This window comes from Urocampus carinirostris, chromosome 11, assembly GCF_059441175.1.
Source record: "Urocampus carinirostris isolate Australia breed hairy pipefish chromosome 11, RoL_Ucar_1.0, whole genome shotgun sequence".
NCBI lineage: Eukaryota > Metazoa > Chordata > Actinopteri > Syngnathiformes > Syngnathidae > Urocampus > Urocampus carinirostris.
The window spans coordinates 4,360,964-4,369,106 of NC_142359.1; positions in this window are offsets into that span (position 1 = coordinate 4,360,964).

Genomic DNA, 8,143 nt, shown 5'->3' on the forward strand with positions numbered 1-8,143 from the left:
TATTTCTCTCTTTTTTATCAATTTATTTTTCTATGATTCTCTATAATTATCTTGATATGTTTATTTCTCTATAACTGTAATCCTCTATGTCTGTTTGTCTTTTTTTCCCTCCATTTTTGTCTCTCTCTCTCCCTCTCTCCCTCCCTCTTTTGTTATTTATTTATTCTCTCTTTCCCATTGTCACTCTTTCTCTCTCTCTTTTTCTTTTTCCTTTTTATCTCTCTATAATTCTTTCTTTTCCTTTCCCTCTCTCTATCCATCTTTCTGTATTTCTCTCTTTCTTTCTCTATTTCTTTTTACTGTGATTCTCTATAATTATTTTTTCTATATCCATAATTCGGTGTCTGTTTATCCTTTTCCCCTTCCATTTTTGTCTCTCTCTCTGTCTTTCATTTATCTTTAACTCTTTTCTATGTGCCTCTTTCTTGTACTTTGTCTCTGTTTTCTCTATCTTTATCTCTAGCTTTCTCTTTCTTTTTCTCCATCTTTATCCCAATCTTTCTTCTTTTCTTTCCCTCCTTCTTTCTCTCGCTTTTCTCCCTTTCTCGCCCTGACCCTATTATTCTCTCTTTCCATCTCTTTCAATTTCTCTCATTTTCCAATTTTCCTTTCCCTCCCTGTTTTTTCTTTTTCTCTCTCATTTTTTTCTATACTTCTATTTTCTCTCTGTCTTTCTCTGACACTCTTCCTCTATATCTGTCTCTCCCTCTCCCTCTCTCTCTTTATCTTTATCTTTATAAGCCTCTCTTTCTTTTTATTTTTCTCTCTTTCTGTCTTTCCATATCCTTCTCTCTGTCTTTCTATCCATTTTTCTCTGTTTTTCCACCTTTTTCTCTCTGTTTTTCCTCTTTCTTTCTCTTTCTCCATCACTTGCATGCTCTCTCTCTTACGCTCTATCTTTAAAGGTCTCCCTTTCTCTTTCTTTTTCTTAATCTCTCATTCTGTCTTTCTTTCTATCTATATCCTTCTCTCTGTCTTTCTATCCATTTTTCTCTCTTTCCAAATTTTTCTCCCTTTCTTCCTCTCTCTCTCTCTTGTTCTCCTTCTCTTGCTCTCTCTCTTGTTCTCTCTCTCACTCTCTTTCTCTCCTTCTCTTGAAGCCGCTCGTGCCCGGCTGATATGAGTGGCGCCATCTCTGTGTTTTTTGTTTAGTATAAACATTTTGTTTAATTTAGGTAAAAGTATACTGTCGATTAAAACATTAAATTATAATATTGCGGCGTCGTCATTAGTTTGGTGCATAATGTTTCATTATTCTTGGTAATGGAGCATTAAAAACAATACAAACACAATCTAAACTGAAAGAGTCGACTCTTTTCATGAGTTTAGCAGGAAAAGCCACTTCTCCCATAAGAGCCGGAATTCTCATCACGACAAGCTGGGTCCTCGGTCGCGGGATGGAGGCTGTCTAGCCCCGCCCAGCTTCGACCAGTTGTCCGCTTCCAGCCAACTGGGGGCGGGGGGCTTATTGTCACTGGCCGGAATCCCCCACCTCCACCCACTGGGGGGCCTCCTCCTCTTTCACGGATGCTGTATGTGCGCAGAATCCCAAGGAGCAAGGCAGCACAATCGGCCCCGTTACTACGAGCGAGCCATAGGGGGCCCGGCAATGATGCATCTACGACCAATGTTCCCTCTAAACTGCGCGCGTGCACAATCGCGCACTGCCCGCACATTCTCAGCGCACAAGAAAATCGATCCAACGCAATGTTCCCTCTAAGCTGCGTGCGTGCGCAATTGCGCACTACCCGGAGCTTTTCCGCGCACAAGAAAATCTAGCCAGCTCACAAAAATCAGGGCTCCAAACTGCTAATTAAGAAGCGAATTAAGTCAGAGTTACAGTGCATGAGGGTCAAAATACACGGGTTCCCCTGACGTTGTGTTCTAAATGTGGTATTTTGAAGCCAAGGTCGAAGTAGAACGAAGTTGAGTAAAGTCAGTAGAATTTTCTGAGAACCGGCTCCTTCGGCTCGGCTTACTAAAAGGAGGTTCTATAATGAAGACACTCGAAATGATGAAGGAAAAACCAGATGCCATAAAGCAATAGATTGATTTTTCATTAATTTTTCTTTAACGGCGGGACATTTTCTTGCCTTTTTCATTTATTCTCTTTTGTTATGATTTAGTGTTTTTTTTCCCCATTTGTACTCCTCAAAAAACGGAATTGTATTTTGTAAAAAATGACGCATGCAAAACTCGTTTAAAATTCTCATTGTACCTTATTTTAGACATGAATCGATCAGTTCACATGTTCTGAAATTGCTTCATTTAAAAAAAGATCTATTATATGTGTCATTAAATAGTTCTAAACACCTCTTCGGGTTGTTTTTGCTTCTTTCATCCCTATATGACCGAATAGTATGTAAAATTATGCACAAAATGACTTAAAGGAAGGAGGAATAGAACAAAAAAGGAAAAAAAAAACCAAAATGAAAAAGTAGGAAAAGATGAGAAAAAAAGAAACAAAAGAGAGAGAAAAAAAGAAGGAAAAATTCAGAAAAAAAGCCAGAAAAAAAGAAAAGAAAGAAACAAAGGGAAAAAAGTAGATAGAGAACAAAAATAAAAAAGTAACAGCTAGGAAGAAATAAACACAATGAGATTTTTTAAAAAGGAATAATAAAAAAAAAAGAAAAAAAACAGGGAAAAAGAAGAAAAAGTTTGTGTTGCATTCAAATAATTTCCAATGATACCAAGTCAATCTTGTTGCCAACATTCTACTTCCACTCAAAAATGTGTTTAAATACAGTTCTGTATCATGCAACCGACGAAATAAGCCCCCTAAAATGTTAGTATTATGCGTCAAACGATACCAGGAAAAAAAAAAAAGAAAATTTTGTCGTAAAAACAAATGTCGATTGTAGGCCGTAAAACCTTTGCAATAATACATGAGTCAATTCATTCAAAAGTGAAAAATCATTTTGCATTGCCGGAAACTCAGCAAAATGTAACTTGACGTCAAGTTTTGGACATGTTTGATCATGACTCAGTTGCCACACTTGGGATTGCCGTTGCTCACTGTTGTTTCAAGCGTTGCTCACCGACTTTGTGTGAACGCTCAGACCCGTAAGGAAAATTACAGGGAACATTGCCTACGACCCTAGTGGTTAAGGGATCCCACCTCTCACCCACCATTATTTTACAGAAATCCATTGGTTGTCGCGGTAGATGGAAACCAGAACCACCCGCGAAAAGTAGAGAGCAACTGATTAGCTACACGCTAGCATTGGGTATCCTCGAAAAGAGCCAGGTCCCTGAGATGATTATAATACAACTGTCTCGAATGTAGCTGTTTCCCACAGGTTGTTGCTCCAGGTCATCAGTTTCATGGGTAATGGATCTAAGATAGCTGACTAGCCGGGTTAGCCTAGCCGTAAGACAGTAGGCCAGACCTTTAATCGACATTTTTGTTCAGCAATCAGTGTCGGGTCATTTTGAGTTTTTGTGTCATCCTCTGTGCCATTTTCACTTCCACGCTAGGTTTGTTTGTTACTTTATACCTTGCAGTTCTCATTTCCAGCTTCAGTCGTTACTAGTTTGAACTTTTTCTGTCGCAAACCGGAACAGGATCAGGACCCAAATGCGTGACGTTTCTCACACAAGCCTTTTATTTTACGGGAAATGGGAAGTCATGCACGTTTGGCGGCAGTCTGGCGTGGAATGATAGGAAGCCAAAGGCCGACGAGATCGATACCAGTTGCCCGAGTTGATATCAGACAGATGGGGACAGGACGGGACAGACAGGATTGATATCAATACAGGATATCAAAAATAAACAGGACAAACTAGACAGGAACGAAACTGGAGACCGATATTAAAGAACGGGACAGACAGGATTGATATCAAAACAGCGTATTGAAATGAATCAGGACAAACTAGACGGGAACAAAACTGGAAACCGATATTAAACAGGACAGATTAAACGGGAACAACTGACAGGAAATCCCAACAGGAAACAGGACCGAGTCAAAACCCACGTCTTGCGGGGCAGAGGTTCGTTGACGGACTGAGAAAGGAAGAGTGAGAGCACGGAGCTTAAATAGACGGAAAGCCAATCTGTCAACAAGCCGCAGCTGGCGCCACACAGGCCGGGCCAATTGAAGCTAGTTAACTTTCCATCTTTTTAAGCTCAGTGCGCTCTCTCTTACTCTGTCAGTCCGTCAACGAACCTCTACCCCGCAAGACGTGGGTTTCGACACAGTCCTGTTCCTGTTGGTATATCCTGTCCGGTATTGTTCCCGTTTATTTTCTCATCTCATCTCATCTCATCTCATCTCATTAGCTGCAATGCTTATCCTCAGTAGGGTCACCGGGGTGTTGGAGCCCATCCCAACGATCATCGGGCAGTGGGCAGGGGACACCCTGATTTTGTCCTGTTTAGTTTCTGTTTCCTGTTTTTTTTCCCGTCTATTTTTGTCCTGTTTATTATTTTCTCCAGTTTCTCCGGTTTATTTTCGATATCCTGATTCGTTATCTATCCTGTCTGTCCCGTCCTGTCCTGTATCGACCCCATCCGTCCGATATCATCTCGGACAATTGGTATCGATTTCGTCGGCTTCTGGCTTCCTGTCTTTATAACGTGCATGACTGCCCATTTCCGGTAAATAAAAAGGCCTGGGTGAGAACGTCACGCGATTGGGTCCTGATCCTGTTCCGGTTCTTGACAATTGTAACAAGAAGGCAATGAAAATAAGTGGAATAATATTTTAAAAAATACAATAAAATACACAAGGACAGTCTTTTGTATCTTGCACAAAATGCATGCAAAATGATTTTAGTTTATAGAAACTACAGATAATTTGAGATGATGTAGTTGTCGCGTTCGAGCTATTACTAAGCTTGGAATTTCTTGTTGGTGAATATGCGCATGGTTTGAGGATCAATCGTGCTGTCAATATGTTCTCATCAACGTTTTCGATCGGGCTTCTGCAGGAAAATCCATCGGAAAAGTCGTTTCTTTCATTAGCACTCTTTCCGATACCGAATGAGGAAGTCACACGCGTCCCTTTCACGTGTAACCTCAGAGAATAAGTTGTTTTCATTTTTTCACTGACTTGTACACATTAGTATTGTATAAGAGTGCGGGTAGATTCTTTTTCAAGAACCGGAACAGGATCGGGACCCAAATGCGTGACGTTTCTCACAAAAGCCTTTTATTTTACGGGAAATGGGGAGTCATGCACGTTAGGCAGCCGTCTGGCGTGGAATGATAGGAAGCCCGAGGCCGACGAGATAGATACCAATTGTCCGAGTAGATATCGGACGGATGGGGTCGATACCGGACAGATAGATAGATAGATAGATAGATAGATAGATAGATAGATAGATAGATAGATAGATAGATAGATAGATAGATAGATAGATAGATAGATACTTTATTCATCCCCGGAGGGAAATTCACATTTCCAGCAGCATCCCTGAGCTGAGAACAATACAATAATAAAGCAATAGGGACGGACAGGATGGATATCAAAACAGGGTATCGAAATTAAACAGAACAAACTAGACGGGAACAAACTGGAAACCGATATTAAACAACGGGACGGACAGGAATGATACCAAAACCGGATATCGAATTTAAACAGGACAAACTAGACGGGAACGAAACTGGAAACTGATATTAAACAACGGAACAAACAGGATTGATGTCAAAACAGGATAACGAATTTAAACAGGACAAACCAGATGGGAACAAAACTGGAAACCGATATTAAACAACGGGACGGACAGGATTGCTATCAAAACAGGGTATCAAAATTAAACAGGACAAACTAGACGGGAACGAAACTGGAAACCGATATTAAACAACGGGACAGCCAGGAATAATACCAAAACAGGCTATTGAATTTAAACAGGACAAACTACACGAGAACGAACCTGGAAACTGATATTAAACAACAAGACAGACAGGATTTATATCAAAACAGGAAGTCGAAATTAAACAGAACAAACTAGACGGGAACAAAACTGGAAATCGATATTAAACAACGGGACGGACAGGAATGATACCAAAAGAGGATATCGAAATTAAACAGTACAAACTAGACGGGAACGAAACTGGAAACTGATATTAAACAACGGTACAGACAGGAATGATACCAAAACAGGATATTGAATTTAAACAGGACAAACTACACGAGAACGAACCTGGAAACTGATATTAAACAACAAGACAGACAGGATTGATATCAAAACAGGAAGTCGAAATTAAACAGAACAAACTAGACGGGAACAAAACTGGAAACCGATATTAAACAACGGGACGGACAGGAATGATACCAAAACCGGATATCGAATTTGAACAGGACAAACTAGACGGGAACGAAACTGGAAACTGATATTAAACAACAAGACAGACAGGATTGATATCAAAACAGGAAGTCGAAATTAAACAGAACAAACTAGACGGGAACAAAACTGGAAACCGATATTAAACAACGGGACGGACAGGATTGATATCAAAACAGGATATCGAAATTAAACAGGACACTCTAGACGGGAGCGAAACTGGAAACCGATATTAAACAAGTGGAGTGACAGGATTGATATCAAAACAGGATATCGAATTTAAACAGGACAAACTAGACGGGATCGAAACTAGAAACCGATATTAAACAACCGGACGGACAGGATTGATATCAAAACAGGATATCGAAATTAAACAGGACACTCTAGACGGGAGCGAAACTGGAAACCGATATTAAACAAGTGGAGTGACAGGATTGATATCAAAACAGGATATCGAATTTAAACAGGACAAACTAGACGGGAACGAAACTGGAAACCGATATTAAACAACGGGACGGACAGGATTGATATCAAAACAGGATATCGAAATTAAACAGGACACTCTAGACGGGAGCGAAACTGGAAACCGATATTAAACAAGTGGAGTGACAGGATTGATATCAAAACAGGATATCGAATTTAAACAGGACAAACTAGACGGGATCGAAACTAGAAACCGATATTAAACAACGGGACGGACAGGATTGATATCAAAACAGGATATCGAAATTAAACAGGACACTCTAGACTGGAGCGAAACTGGAAATCGATATTAAACAACGGGACGGACAGGAATGATACCAAAAGAGGATATCGAAATTAAACAGTACAAACTAGACGAGAACGAAACTGGAAACTGATATTAAACAACGGGACAGACAGGAATGATACCAAAACAGGATATTGAATTTAAACAGGACAAACTACACGAGAACGAACCAGGAAACTGATATTAAACAACAAGACAGACAGGATTGATATCAAAACAGGAAGTCGAAATTAAACAGAACAAACTAGACGGGAACAAAACTGGAAACCGATATTAAACAACGGGACGGACAGGAATGATACCAAAACCGGATATCGAATTTGAACAGGACAAACTAGACGGGAACGAAACTGGAAACTGATATTAAACAACGGAACAAACAGAATTGATGTCAAAACAGGATAACGAATTTAAACAGGACAAACCAGATGGGAACAAAACTGGAAACCGATATTAAACAACGGGACGGACAGGATTGCTATCAAAACAGGGTATCAAAATTAAACAGGACAAACTAGACGGGAACGAAACTGGAAATCGATATTAAACAACGGGACGGACAGGAATGATACCAAAAGAGGATATCGAAATTAAACAGTACAAACTAGACGGGAACGAAACTGGAAACTGATATTAAACAACGGGACAGACAGGAATGATAACAAAACAGGATATTGAATTTAAACAGGACAAACTACACGAGAACGAACCTGGAAACTGATATTAAACAACAAGACAGACAGGATTGATATCAAAACAGGAAGTCGAAATTAAACAGAACAAACTAGACGGGAACAAAACTGGAAACCGATATTAAACAACGGGACGGACAGGATTGCTATCAAAACAGGGTATCAAAATTAAACAGGACAAACTAGACGGGAACGAAACTGGAAACCGATATTAAACAACGGGACAGCCAGGATTGATATCAAAAGAGGATATCGAATTTAAACAGGACAAACTAGACGGGAACGTAACTGGAAACCGATATTAAACAACGGGACAGACAGGATTGATATCAAAACAGGATATCGAAATTAAACAGGACACTCTAGACGGGAGCGAAACTGGAAACCGATATTAAAC